Raw genomic sequence first — 14,018 nt, 5'->3', positions numbered from 1 at the left:
TGGTGGACCACAGGCCCCAACTAGACGGTCAAGGCCTCTACGTAATGATGATGATGATGTTCATGTCTGTGTGTGTTGATGAGCTGCAGATTGCAGGAAAAAAAAAAAAAACAGCAGCAGTGTGATCGTCCATCCAAATATCAATGTTCCATTTACATCACAACCGCTGATGCCGTCCTTGTGAGTCACCAACCAGCTGATTGTGTTGACGTGTGTGTGTGTGTGTGTGTGTGTGTGTGTGTGTGTGTGTGCTAAGACGTTTTCTCAAGTGGGTGAGTGCAGATGGTCAGTAGGCTAGCTCAGAGACAGATATGTACAAGGCCATGAGGATGAAGTTGTTTCTTATTACTGTTACCAACATCTTTAAAAGACATATAATAAACTTTATCGATACACACTTTTCTTAACAAAGTTACAAAGGATGCAAATAAAAAGAAAGTGCAAATAAATAAAAGGACATTAATATGATGTTTAAACCTTTCATCTGATCTGATCGACACAATTTGAATATTACACCGCTTCTCATCATGATCCACTAAAGTTAAGCACGATACGAGATGAATAAATCCCTGTTTTTATTGTCTTTGTCGCCATCCTGACTGTGAGGGAGGTCAGAGGGACAACTGAGTGAGATTCAACTCTTCTTTATTTGAGAGGAGAGAGAGAAGTGGGGTTTTTTTTGTGGTGTGTCACAACAAAATGTTTTAAATCAATAACAATGTTGAAATTGAGAAGTTTGGATTTAACATTCTGTTTATTCTTTCCTTATTTAGTTCAGTGTTTCCCCTGTATTCATTGTGCTGCTGCAGAATTATGAGCACTGCTGCTAAAATCTCACATGATCATTAATATCAGTGGGTTACTAATGATTTTCACACTGATTTGCACACTGTGCGAGCACAATAGCACCCTACGTTACTGTGGAATTGTTTTGAGTCATCGACTAGTGCATCAAGTCCCTGAATCCTCCCTCTCCTCATTCTTCAAAGAATATCTATGTGAAAGGTAGCGTAGCTGTGTAGCTGCTTTAAGGAACAGGGCAGTACATAATGTGTGTGTACTATTATATGCATCTGAAAGAAAACTGAGATGTACGCCACAAAAACGTTTTATTAAAACGTTTGCATACATCTGTATAAGATCTGGTGGACATCTGCATTCTTCTAGTTTTCATGGTGTCATTACATATCTTGTCATTACAGTGCAAAGAGGAACTGATCGTAGCTAATGCAGCATGACTTTTCATGGTGCGGTATTGTCAGAAAGTAACGATGGCTAACATTATACTTCCTGTTTACATTACCCAGAGCGTGAACTGGAGTTCACATTCAGAACTTCCACTCACCTTTGTCTTCCCAGTGACACCAGTATGTTCAGTGTCAATAGAAGTCCATAACTTTACACAGAAATCATATATCAGAAGCACCGTATGAAGGGCTTTTATACAGTGCAAACAAAAAGACCTGCTGGTAACACAACAAGACTTTTAATGGTGCAGATTCTCCAAAATGTAAAAAAATATTGTCAGGAAAGAAAAGCCCACAGCTAACACGCAACTCAAGGCAGCGCGATTATATACAAAGTCGATGAAAAGACGTGATTAAATGGGAATTCACCCAGGAGGTGTGAACTGACGCGACCACACAAGACACAATTGTTTCAACATGAGTGAAAATTGGTTCTTATCCTGAGGCTTAATGAATGAATCTGACTCATAAACACACAGAGATGAGGGTGAAAAGGAGAGACTGGAGCTGAACTCAAACACACACTATAACTCCCACAGTCACGGTCACTGCTCTTTTGCTAACCAGCTTAATGCTAACATTTGTGTAGCTGGTACATTGACTTTTTCGGTCAAATTCATGCAAATGACTTGAGGTGAAAATTCGCTTTTCTTTCTGTCTAAACACACCGTTTGGGATTTGTCGTTGCAGCCTCCCTGCCTTCCTGCAGGAGGAAGACATTTTACACAGCGCTGTCCTTCCTGTGTGTGTGTGTGTGCGTGTTTCTCTTGCACAAGTGTGACACCTCTTCCGACGTAACAAACAGCGAGAAAGCGAGCGAACTCTAGCGGATGGAGCGCATCACACCGGATTCTGCTCCGATCTGGAGCCGTTTACCGGCAGGAAGAGAGCTCAGAGTTTATTTTTTAAACTTTTGGGATTAAAAAGTGGACTCATCTTCACTCTCGCTCTCTCGTCGTCCATGTCAACTGCTGCCTGGAGGGGAAACGGAAACATAAAGGACATCGGTGTTGATTTGGACCAATGAAAACAGAGTTAGGTGCACAAAACTTGTCTCGTCGCTGATGCACGGAGCAGGTTAAGACATCTTTGTCATCTTTGTGAAACAATCTGATGTTCACTCGCTCGTTCACATTGCGTCCAGTTAAGAATCGATGTGAGAGTAAATAAACAGAAGGAGCTGTGCATCTTTAAATAGGAAGTATCTGAGTCAGCACATGTACATAATCTCTGTGTGTGTGTGTGTGTGTGTACATGCACACTGTATGCACAACACACACATACTGTCTGAGAGGTCAAAGGTCACATGGGAGCTGAGACATTTGTGTATCTGTACCTTACTGTGTAAAGAGGTGATAAACATATTTTTTTAATCTTTAAAATTTTAATTTCCTTTTTTTTCAAAGTTGATTGAATTTATGAGTCAAATCAAGTGAATTTATTTATAGAGCACATTAAAAAACAATAAGAGTTGATCAAAGTGCTTTACAGAGACTACGAATTATAATCAAATAAAAACTCAGACATAGTTATGAAGATCAAGGGGAAAATTTATAAAAATGTAGAATAAAATTGATTAAAATGGGATTAAATCTTAAAAACACAAAATCATTGCACAGAGAACAAATAAATAATAGAGAGAGAAAAAATATCAATAAATAAGAACAGAATGTGTCCATTTATGTCGTCATGATGACTGTTGAGAGGCTGAAGAAAAGACAAGTATTTAACATTTCTTATCACAAACGATCCCTCTTTTATTTTCAAAATGAGCCTCCGCATTGAATCTCTGAACAACCTGCAGCTCGCTGTGAAATGACCTCAGCTCATAGAGCCACTATCACACCGACACGTTTACATTTTAATCAGAGGACAGACATAAAGAGAAGGAGACAGGCTGTACATTTTAATTAGAGACACTTGAGTGAGACAGACACACAGACGCAGCTAATATTCCCCCTCAGGAACCTCCAGCAGGCAGTCGGGCTTATAGCTCAGCCGCCTCACTGCCTGATTGTCCATTTTATAGGCCTATTGATTCCCTATCACCTCCCTGCATCAATACACCTCAGCTCATCTCTCCCTCCTTAACATGCATGGAGGTCATGATAAAAGATCTAATGGATGGAAATCCTATTAGAGGAAGAAAAAGGATGGATGGAGGGAGGGACAGACAGGTGGGGGAGCTTCTGGCTTTTTCTATTGTCTGCTGTAAAGCTGCTCGATACAAACTGAAAGGGTCAAAAGCTCCGTTTTAGTGTAAATAATTATCAGTTTAGAGGATATTAGCCTGATCCAAAAGTTCACACTTCTTTACATAATGAGCCGAGTCTCTCTACAAGACATGTTCATGTATTTATTTCTTTTTCTAGAAAATCACAATAGAGAGTTTTTTCAGTCTTCCAGGATTCTAGAAATTAATATTTCATTCATTTTCTCCAACTCCGTCTCCTAGAAATGACGAATCTATACTACTAATTTCTTGTGCCAAATGCATTTTGAAGGAAATAGTGCTGCCTGGATTTTGTTCACTGGTAACATATTTCCAGACGTGGAATTAGTGCATCGTTGTACCAAACTGAAGGCAGTACAGGACTTTGACACTACTGTGTTTAACTCATAAGAACCCATGATGACACAGGTGTCAACAACCCTTTCAATGTTCTGGAAAATTCCTTCTACAGCTTTTATCCTTGATTTTAACTCATGAAGTCCCTAAAGTGACATCTACTGAACATCCTGGTGCAGTCATGTGACAATGTGTGAATCTGTGTACCCATGACATCACTTCCAAAATGGCGGTGTGCCTGGTCAGCAAATGTGACAGAACTAGCTAATTTTAAAAAGCTTGTTTTTTTTGTTACTAAAGGTAAGTTTCAACCCATTTAACAATTCTGATGCTTTAATAAGACGTCCTGTATTACATTTAACCTGTTCTGACCACATTTCTTGAACAAATTGATATAAAACAAGTTAGGGAAATATCATTGGGTCCGGGTTCTTGTGGGTTAAGTGTAAGCTACCAAATCACTTTTGTTAAAATAAGAGAAAGACTGAAAAAGTGAACATGTCCAGTCTCCTGCTTTAAGGGCCCTAAAAGTTTACAATCATCAGAGAAACTTACTGAAATCTTTGGTTGTCAATCCAAACTCTCAGATTTAATTTACTGAGGACTGATTTGGAGCTTCGGTGACCAAATACAGTCTGCAGAGTGTCAGAAATTTAAGATCAAAGTCTCATAGTATGACTGCAGCTACGACCTGCATCTATTAACAAAGCAATCAGAATACGACACTGAGAGGTGCAACAGTTTGTAAGAGACGTTTTTGAATAAAGTTTGGAACAATGGAGGTGAAAGCAAAACAAAGTTTGTGGGATTCAGAGCAAAATCCATGTTGATACGATGCCTTCCTCCTCCTGCTGCGACCACGACAGGACAACAAACAAATAAACATCAGAGATCAGAGCTGCAGATGGACGACGAGCTGATGACGTGTCTCTGCTTTCATTTACTTTTTACTATTTACATCGTAGCGCTATGATTCACCACACATTCATCGCACAATCTAACAGCCTCAAACTGATATCGTACTCTTTTAAAGATTTAATCAAGACCTCAACCTTTCCTCAACTGTTACCAAGTGCTTTGATTGGCTAAACTTGAACCATAAAAACATTAATCAACGTTTAAAGTTACGCTCAGTATCAAAAATGTTGAGACTTTCTAGATACATCCAATAAAATGTGATGCAGGCAGAATAACGTTTCTCATAAATTGTTATTGTGGTATATAAACGTCTCATTGACAATGTTATGTTGCTCTTCAAGACTTGATGGATGGATTTAAAAAGCTCCTGTTTGAATCATAAGTACAAAAGATGCACATCTGAGTGAGAAAATATCAGGTTCTCTGATAAAAAATGTTCTGCAGCAGTGATCTGGACTCCGTACTGGTTTCATCACTTAGGCTCATGAGTATCACACTATTTAGAGCATTACCAGACTGATGGAAAAAACCTGATTTCTCAGAAACCAAAATGGGAATTTACAGAAGTAAGAAATACTTCCATAATCTCCACATTTCCTCCCTGCTTACTGTTGATGTTTTGAAACTAAAGCGTGAACTGTGATTGAGTAACAAAACCGGCTAATGTCTCTAAATAGTTGCAGGTGCAGTAAAATATGAAGCAGCAGTTTGTTATTCGATGCTGAGGAATACTTTAGAGGATGACACTGCAGAATACTTTGTAATCGGAGACATGTGAATGACTGTAACTAACGGAAGGATCATTTCCAAGAACACACTCACAGCCTCCACCTCCTCCGCTGCTGCTGCTTCAACCCCCCTCCACTCCCCCCCCCCGCCCCCCCCCACCCCCCCGCCCAAAACATCAGTTTGTCCTTGAAAGTTTTTAGGCGACCGTGCCCGACTGGTACGAATGTCACAGCACGCAATGACACCAGAGCACAGCATGAGGCTCACTTAGTGGGAAAGAGAAGAGCGACAGAACGAGGAAAGAGAGGAGAAGGGGGGGGGGGGGGGGGGGGGGATCTGTGTTGTATCTGTATGAGGTTACATTTGTGCCAAAAATAGCTCTGTTTTATACTTTCTGTTTCTTCTGTTTAGGCTAAAGAACAGCTGCTGATTTGTCATCAACACCTTGTTGTGTCTGTCTCCTTCTTAATCCAGTATTCCACCTGTTATACTCACCACATAACACAAAGTAGTGGTCTTAGGTTTAAGCAGCATTATGAAAATCAAAAAAGTTTGAAATATAAATTTCTCCCTGTGATTTACAGAGCATACTGTGCTGCAGCAGACAAAGAAAGAGTTTAACTTCAGTTGAACTTTAAATAAACATAGCAAACATAAAAAGTAAGGAAATTTGTGTCTGGTAGATTATTTCTTAGTTGTAACAATGCTTCTTGGCAATAAATCTTATACTGTTTGAAAGCTTGTTTATTTCCCCTTTAAATGGTGCCACATTTGTAAGGAACATGCAGAGCTGAGTATGTGGGTTGCGCCTGTGAAAAATTTGCCAAATCTTCTCTGCCAATGCCAAACAGCTTATTCTGCCATTGACTCTTGTTTGGTGTTTAATGCATTGGATGATTGAAGTTTGAAGAAACAAGACATATTGGCAATTTAACTATTTATTCATTCAACAAACAGGAACCTCAGTAGCGTGTGGAAGAACCAAAATAAGCTGTTTGGCGTTGGCAGAGAAGATTTGGCAAATTTTTCATGGCCGCAACCCACATACTCAGCTCTGCTGCTCATCCCACAAATGCATGTTCCTTACAAATTTGGCACCATTTAAAAGGGAAATAAACAGGCTTTCCAACGGTATAAGATTCATTGCCAAGAAGCATTGTTACAACTAAGAAATAATCTACCAAACACAAATTTCCTTACTTTTTATGCTAAGTTTAGTTATCAGTGTCACACTTGTGATTCTGTTTTTTGAGTATTGCTGTTTTGTGTTTGCATGTTAACATGTTCTGGTTTCAGAAACCTGTCATGTTTATTTGATTATTCATGTGTTTATTTCATCCTTTCTTGCAATTTCCTCTTCACCTGCGTTAGTCAGACTTCTCCGGATCACTTACAGGTGGTCCAGAATGCTGCAGCCGGTTCTGACCAAGTCCTCCAAATGGTCTCATCTTACACCAGTTTTGATTTCCTTTAGCATCTTCTTGTTATCGCTGTCGTCATTGTCATTGATGTCTTTGTTAGTCTTTGTCCTTGTCTGGATATTGTCGATGCCATCTATGATCGACTTTAACTTGCCAGTTTTTCAATTTCACTGTGTTGTTGTTGTTACTGATGTTGTCTTTCCCAAAATATTTTACTATCATTCACCTGGATACACCGAAAGACACAATGAGACAACAATGACCGAGCAAACACACATGTTCTGACCTAAAAACCAAGCAAGAGCGTACAAAGCTGTCAGTATATTTTTGACACAAATTGAACCTCATACCTCTGGACTCTAAGTTATTGTCTTGGCTTCTGCTTTTCCTATTTTTCTTCCTCCTTGTTCGCTCTTTATTGCATCTCTCTCCTTCTATCCCACCATCATTTCATTCATGGATAAATATGAACAAGGCCAGACTGAGAATCAGAAAGGGGCCAGAATCACCTCGCTCCTCCAGATCCCTGCAGGCTCTCCTCTGCAGAGCATTTTCCTCCACATTCCTCCTTTTCTTTCCATTTCCCCTCTGCTCTCTCCGTAAACAAAATTGCTTTTGTTATTGAGGGGAGGATTGTGTAAGTCTAATCTGTGTAATCGAATTGCGACGCTCAACACAAGCATCTGCAGCCCACAGAGTGCTCTGAATGTGTTTGTTCGCGTGCAGAGTCAAGTGTTCAGATTTACATTATTGACCTTGTGTCTCCATTGTGTCTCAGAGTAAGGGAGAGAGAGAGAGAGAGGGAGAGAGGCATGGGGGGAAATTACAAAGGCTGTTATAGTCAGAATGGGCTTGTCTATCAGTGTAGCCAATTGTGCATCACAGGTGCATCACAAAAACATTCTTCCAGCTGGTCAGACTCCCAAATAAGAGTGGGAAAGTCCTTTTATTGCATTTTTAGACTTGGCTCATTTAAACTCAAACTGACCGATTACAAGTGAACAAGGTAAACCCAGTTTGGCCAGATTACTGGATTGGTGTTTGAGAGTAGAAGAATTTGTGAGTTAAAGAAACACTACATAGCTGAAAATGTGTGTGTGGACACCCGAACATCACATGCATATAAATGAATCTGCTGCTCTAACTGCCTCCACTCTTCTGGTTTTCTGGTCTTTCCAGCAGATGTTGGAACCTGGCTGCTGGGATTCACTCCCATTCAGCCTCAAGAGCATTAGTGAGTTCAAACACTGATGTTGGGTGATAAGGTTTGGCTCACTGGTGTTGGATGGGGTTGAGTTGAGAGGTGGTCTATATTTATATCCTGGGGCTCTACTGGAATATCTTTGCATGTTTACAGTTCAAAAAAACTCCTTATTTATCTTATACTGGTCCTTTAATGCAGCCCCTCAGTTCAGCCTCTGTCTGAAACAGGCTGTTTCTTTAAGGCCCGCCTCTTGATGAGCCCACTCTGTTCTGATTGGTCAGCTTCAGGAAGCTTCCTCCAGTTCCGAGAGAGACCACATAAACAAACTCAAAACGTCAACTTCTCAAATACATCTATTAAACAAAATCAGATCCGAAATATGAGTGGACAAAGCAAACAACACATGGAAAAACCTTAGCAACCACCTTAGCAACCAAAAGTATGGAACGGATGACTGTTTGTAGGCATGTAGTAGAGGAAGTAGAGGTAACTTTGCAAACAATGTTTAACATCTGACATCATAACAAGATATAAATGACAGAAAATCACAAAAAGCAGAATATGTCCCCATTAAACACATATATATGTTCATTTATCAGATGATTTTATAACCATAAAGTAGTAATCTGATCAGTGTCGCACTGCAGCACAACAGGGATTACTGTTATATTTCTTCAGGTATATTTGACAGCAGACACAAACAAATATATAGTATTTTTGAGTATTATGCTGTGTCTCAAATCACATACTTCTGTACTCACGCTTAACATTTTGAGTACATACGTTGTAACTACGGTGAACATCGCCACATTACACAAATGTAAGTTATACATGTGTTTTTTAGCACTAAGCACCACTATACTGTTGTAGGATATAAGCCATCAGTATGTTTTTTGGGTTAATTTAGCAGTCTGTAATGATTTGGTAGCGAGAATGATAACGCGAATGCTAACGCTAGCTAATGCTAATTTGCAATCGTCATTTCCGGCTGTGTTTGATTTGACACAACACAATGTGAACGAAGGTTTAACCATCAGAAACTCAGTCCTACTGCTGACCAGATGTTCGCTGTGATGCACAATTTTGCAGTTTATCAGTTGAAAGAGGACAAAGATGAAGAAACTAATTAATGAGAGTTTTCCTACAGCGTGTTGGTTTCAGCGTGTATGTATATGTGAGAGGACATGAGGATGCAGGTCACCATTAGATTTTCCCAGAGTCCTCATCTCATCTCAGATCTGTCTGATAACCCCTCGCTCTCTTTCCCACATTTATTTTACACATGTGGACTTGATTTGTGCTCAGGCAGATAAAGGCGTCCCACGTCTGATTGCCACACTCCTCCAGGGGCCTTTTTTAATCCATAAATCACAGTCCCCAAAGTATTCAGCCACTCAGAGCATAAGAACATAGCTTTAGGCTGAGATTTTAATGCAGCGACTTCTATCATGTAGAAGCAGACATTGTAGTTTCATTCAAAAGCGTCTCCTCTGCCTCTTCAGTCGCACTGAAGATATTTTCATTTGATTTGATCAGTGACCCTTGAGCAATGCTTTTATACTCAGATGTATTGGACAAATTGAAAGATAATAATAATATAATTATGTCACATCTTTCATGCAAGAAGTACAGCTCAAAGTGCTTTACATGGTGAGAAAACAACTGAAATCGATTTAAAAAAGACAGCACACACAATTTTAAACAAAACTTAATGATTAAAAAAAACATTGACAATGAGAAAGAGGCTCTAAAAAGTTATTTTTCGTGACAGATGAAGGCTGAGATCTCTTCCTTCTCCGTCCAGTAGATGATGAATATTCCACACCGCTCCTCTTACATCTCCCCGCAGACCGCCCGAGGCCTGGAAATCTTTACAACCCCGCCGGCCCGTGCCTACTCATCAAAAATGTCTCTTGCAAATTTGTTCTCATTTGCCAAAATTCACTAATAAGGACTAATAGAGACAGGAGAGAGCTGACAGACACGCTCATGGGAAGAGTGTTAAAGTTCTGATTTCTGTGGAGTTCCTGTGTGTGGTGGATGAATTTTTTTTTGCCGTCTACCTTACCACTGGATGTTTATTTTGTTCTGACTTTTTTCTCATGAAATTACAATTAAACAATCAGAGTTGAACTGCTCACAGTTAGTAAAATACTGTTTGTAACCAAAAAGTTGTAACCAACAAGATAGAATGTGATTTAGAGGTGGCAGTAGGTGTATTTTTGAAGTTTGGACAGAGCCAGGCTAGCTGTTTCCTGCTGCTTCCAGTCTTAGCTAAGCTAGCTCCGGAGGCACCATGAAGCTAAGCTAGGCTAACCATGTCCTGACTCCAGCTCCTTACTTTAAAGAGCAGTCAACTGATTTAGCATTGCACCTTAAACATTGTTCATGGATATCAAGATGGACAGAAAAGAAAGAGGATCAAACTGATGCAGCAGAAGCAGAGATATTAGCTGTGTCTCAAATCACATACTTCTGTTAGTACACTTTCATGTAGTACACTGTGTACACTATATATTACTGGCGTAGTGCGCAAATTATGACAGGGTAGTGTTGTCTCAAATCATACACGGCTGTTGTGCACTTACAGGAAATGATGATCACAAATTAGCATTAGCTAGCTTTAGCATTCGTGTTAGCATTCGCGTTAGCATTCGCGCTACCAAATCATTACAGACTGCTAAATTAACCCAAAAAACATACTGATGGCTTATATCCGACAACAGTATAGTGGTGCTAAGTGCTAAAAAAAACACATGTATAACTTACATTTGTATAATGTGACGATGTTCACAGTAGTTACAACGTACTCGGCCGCCATTTCCAGTTTGAAAAGTGGTCCCTCCCCTTCCGCTACGTAGCCAAGATGGCGACCATTGAGGGCGAGAAGTGTCCATAGTTCCAACTTTTTGACTGTTTTGAGTGCACCATCCAGGTACTCGCAGTGCACTGCATTTTTCCATACTTCTCAGTGTGAACACACTTATGCACTCAAAATGTTAAATGTAAATACAGAAGTATGCGATTTGAAACACAGGAATTGTCTGTTTTATTCTAAATCTAGTCAGTTTTATCTGTATAGCCCGATATGTACAAATTTACAATCTGTACAACAATACAACATCCCCTTGTTTTAGAGAAGGAAAATTCCGCACATTCCTCTTCCTCATCAAAGCATGGAGCCTACATTACCCACAATGCATCTTGATCGCCAACAGTTTAGTTAGAGATCCGGGTGTGTTATACTAGAAATCTCAGACTTCACAAGAAGAAAAGTCAGAAAAAGTATTTTACGTCCCTTTAGATTTATCTTCATGACACTCAGCTTAGGAATCAGTAGCCTGGAGCTGTTAGCCTCCAGCAGAGATGAGGAGCTAACCTCACTTCTTTCTAACTCCACACACTTCACATTTTTTGTTCATTTTCAAACTTGCAGTCTTCAGCTGACTCAGGTCACCACCACTTGAGGCAATTTATCAGATTTCACACACTAAACTCAACAATAAAATACATGTAGAACTGCACAAAACACAATTTACAAACAATAATACAATAAAAGTATCAGAGAAGCACCAGATCGCTCACAAATACATGACTGATCCTACTTTAAAAACCAAAGCAACAAACCAGCGAGTCAGTAATCATTCGGTTTAATTGACTTCCCGACAGCAGATGTCACATTTATTAGACTTTGCGGGCTGACTAGTGGCCTCACACCTGCCTCGGACCGGGATTTTACGATCTGAAGGTTCTTAGGTCTGAGAACCAGACCAGACTGAAACACTGAGGTCAGAACACTAATTGAAAATGCCAAATACTGATCCTTCAATTACTTTGAACATGGACTCATGGTCTGTCTGTCTGCCCTGCACCCCAACCTTAAACCTCACCCCCAACCCCCCGATTTTAAGACTCCATATGTGATCCCCAGACCTCTCTCGCTCACTGTCCGGGCCATTGTTAGTGGTGGCGCTCGCCCCTAGACGCCACTGCCCTCCCCCCCCCCAACACGAGAGCAGCGGAGGCTTCCCATGGACAGCAAGGGCACAAGGTCAAGACACGGGTGGACATAAATCTGTGTCCTCCTCATGCCATCCATCCTCCAAACCCCCTCCTCCCACCACTCACTCGCCCCCCCCCCAACTCTATCTACAACACACACACACACACACACGGGTCCAGCTAACAATAGGTCCCCTCCATCTGGGTGTAAATAATGATGATATTGTGGTGGTGAATGGTGCCCTGTGTCCAGGCGATAAGCCCAATATAGTTCTAGCAATATAGGGAGGGGGGGGGGGCTGAGGGGGTGCATTATCCTTCATCTGTGTCATGGCTTACCCACTGTGTGTGTGTGTCACACTCTTAATTATTAATGCTGGTGCCCTCACCATTTTTCCTTATTCATCTCCTCATAGCCAAACACTCCCCCCCCCCCCCTCCTGCCGACGCCTCACCTCATTCTCTATAATATTGCTTTTGTTCTCTCTCTCCTCTGTCGCCTGCCGTTGTGTTACGTTCAGAGGGCTTCCCATTGTTCTCTAATATCTTCCTCGTCATTAATTATCCCTCCACACCGCCACAATAGGCTGTTGGGCTTCATTTGCATGTTGCTTTTTTTTTTTTTTATGCTGTTGACAATCAATTAGCCGCTGATGATAAAAACCAGAGACGAGAGTGAGGAAGGAGAGGCAGCGGCCACTAGATACAAGTGTGTGTGTGTGTGTGTGAGGGAGGAGTCAGCCGGACACTCAGGAATGGCATTCAAGCTAAATTATTAAGATATTAATATTATCTGAATGATCTGTTTTCCTCATCAACCTGTTTTTATGAGTCACCTTCAGTTCCTCTTGCTGCTTTAAAAAGGAATAAATTTGAGGTATTCGCTCTGGAACATGACATGACTTTTACACATCATCTCCATCCACCTGTTTTTAAATATGCCACCAGATATTCGAAAATAGTTGAAATATATGCAAAAACAAGTTTTTATGCTTCTCTGAGGTGTAAAAGTGCATGTGTGAACAAAAAGAAAACAGACTCAGTGAGTAAATGATGACGTACGGGAAGCATTTGAAGAGTTTGGAGCGATGAAGAGGCTGTAACCTTCCTCAAATTAATACATGAAACAAACACAAGTCTCATATTTCCATCACGTTGTCCCACACGATTTTTCCATCGTTTTGAGCTTTGACTTTACTGCCGCTCTTTTAATGACGTCATCGCGCTGCGTCCTCTTCTATCTGCAGCGGCTTAATGGCACCGACTGGAGAATTAGTCGGTGTAGTGGTGACAGTGGTGGATGGAAACATGTAATAATTTGCATTTTCCTTTGCTGATTTTAGGGGGAAATTGCACAATTTTGGATGGAAATTTGGCTAACGAGGGTGTAGATGGAACCGGTTTGTTACTGTGTATGAATTTACTCTTAAGCTAATGGTTGCTCAACTCAAACAAAGTGAGTAAAAGTCTAATTCATGCTCTCCTATGACGGATATAAAGGAGAGAAAGTTGCAGAAGTTCAAGGCCCGGATGGAATCATCAAAACAAAAGATGAACAACAGTGTTAGAAATTGTTTAAAGTGTTGAAATTCTGTTGTAAGTGCTGCAAACAGCAAGCTGGAGATAAATATTACACTTTTTAGGGACCAGATAAGATATTTAAATAAGTTTTACATGATTTGTTGTGTTTTATTCTGCATTTTTGAACCAGTAACTTCTCCCACTTCACACCTCTGTGAGACAAACAGTTATTAGAATAATGTGAGCCCAAAGTGAAAGGGTGCAGAGTGGATTTTTGTGGAGCAGCTCTGACAGTGTTTGTTCAACATACATCGAGGACCGGATCGACTGTGTGAGGAGAATCTTATTAGTGTAATAAATTCAGGCAGCCGGGCAGACGGCCTGCCTCATGTGTCACATCCGTTTGA

General features: G+C 40.5%; 1 protein-coding gene across 1 annotated transcript in view; it reads left to right on the top strand.

Annotated features, from left to right (window-relative positions):
* pik3r3b (phosphoinositide-3-kinase, regulatory subunit 3b (gamma)) overlaps window positions 1–14,018 on the top strand; it is a 270,146-nt gene that overhangs the window by 191,628 nt on the left and 64,500 nt on the right. The gene's annotated exons all lie outside the window — the stretch shown is intronic.

The sequence above is a fragment of the Thunnus thynnus genome, chromosome 8 (assembly GCF_963924715.1).
Source record: "Thunnus thynnus chromosome 8, fThuThy2.1, whole genome shotgun sequence".
NCBI classification, from domain to species: Eukaryota; Metazoa; Chordata; class Actinopteri; order Scombriformes; family Scombridae; genus Thunnus; species Thunnus thynnus.
The sequence above is the reverse complement of the archived record's forward strand: the minus strand, read 5'-3'. Positions and strand labels throughout refer to the sequence as shown.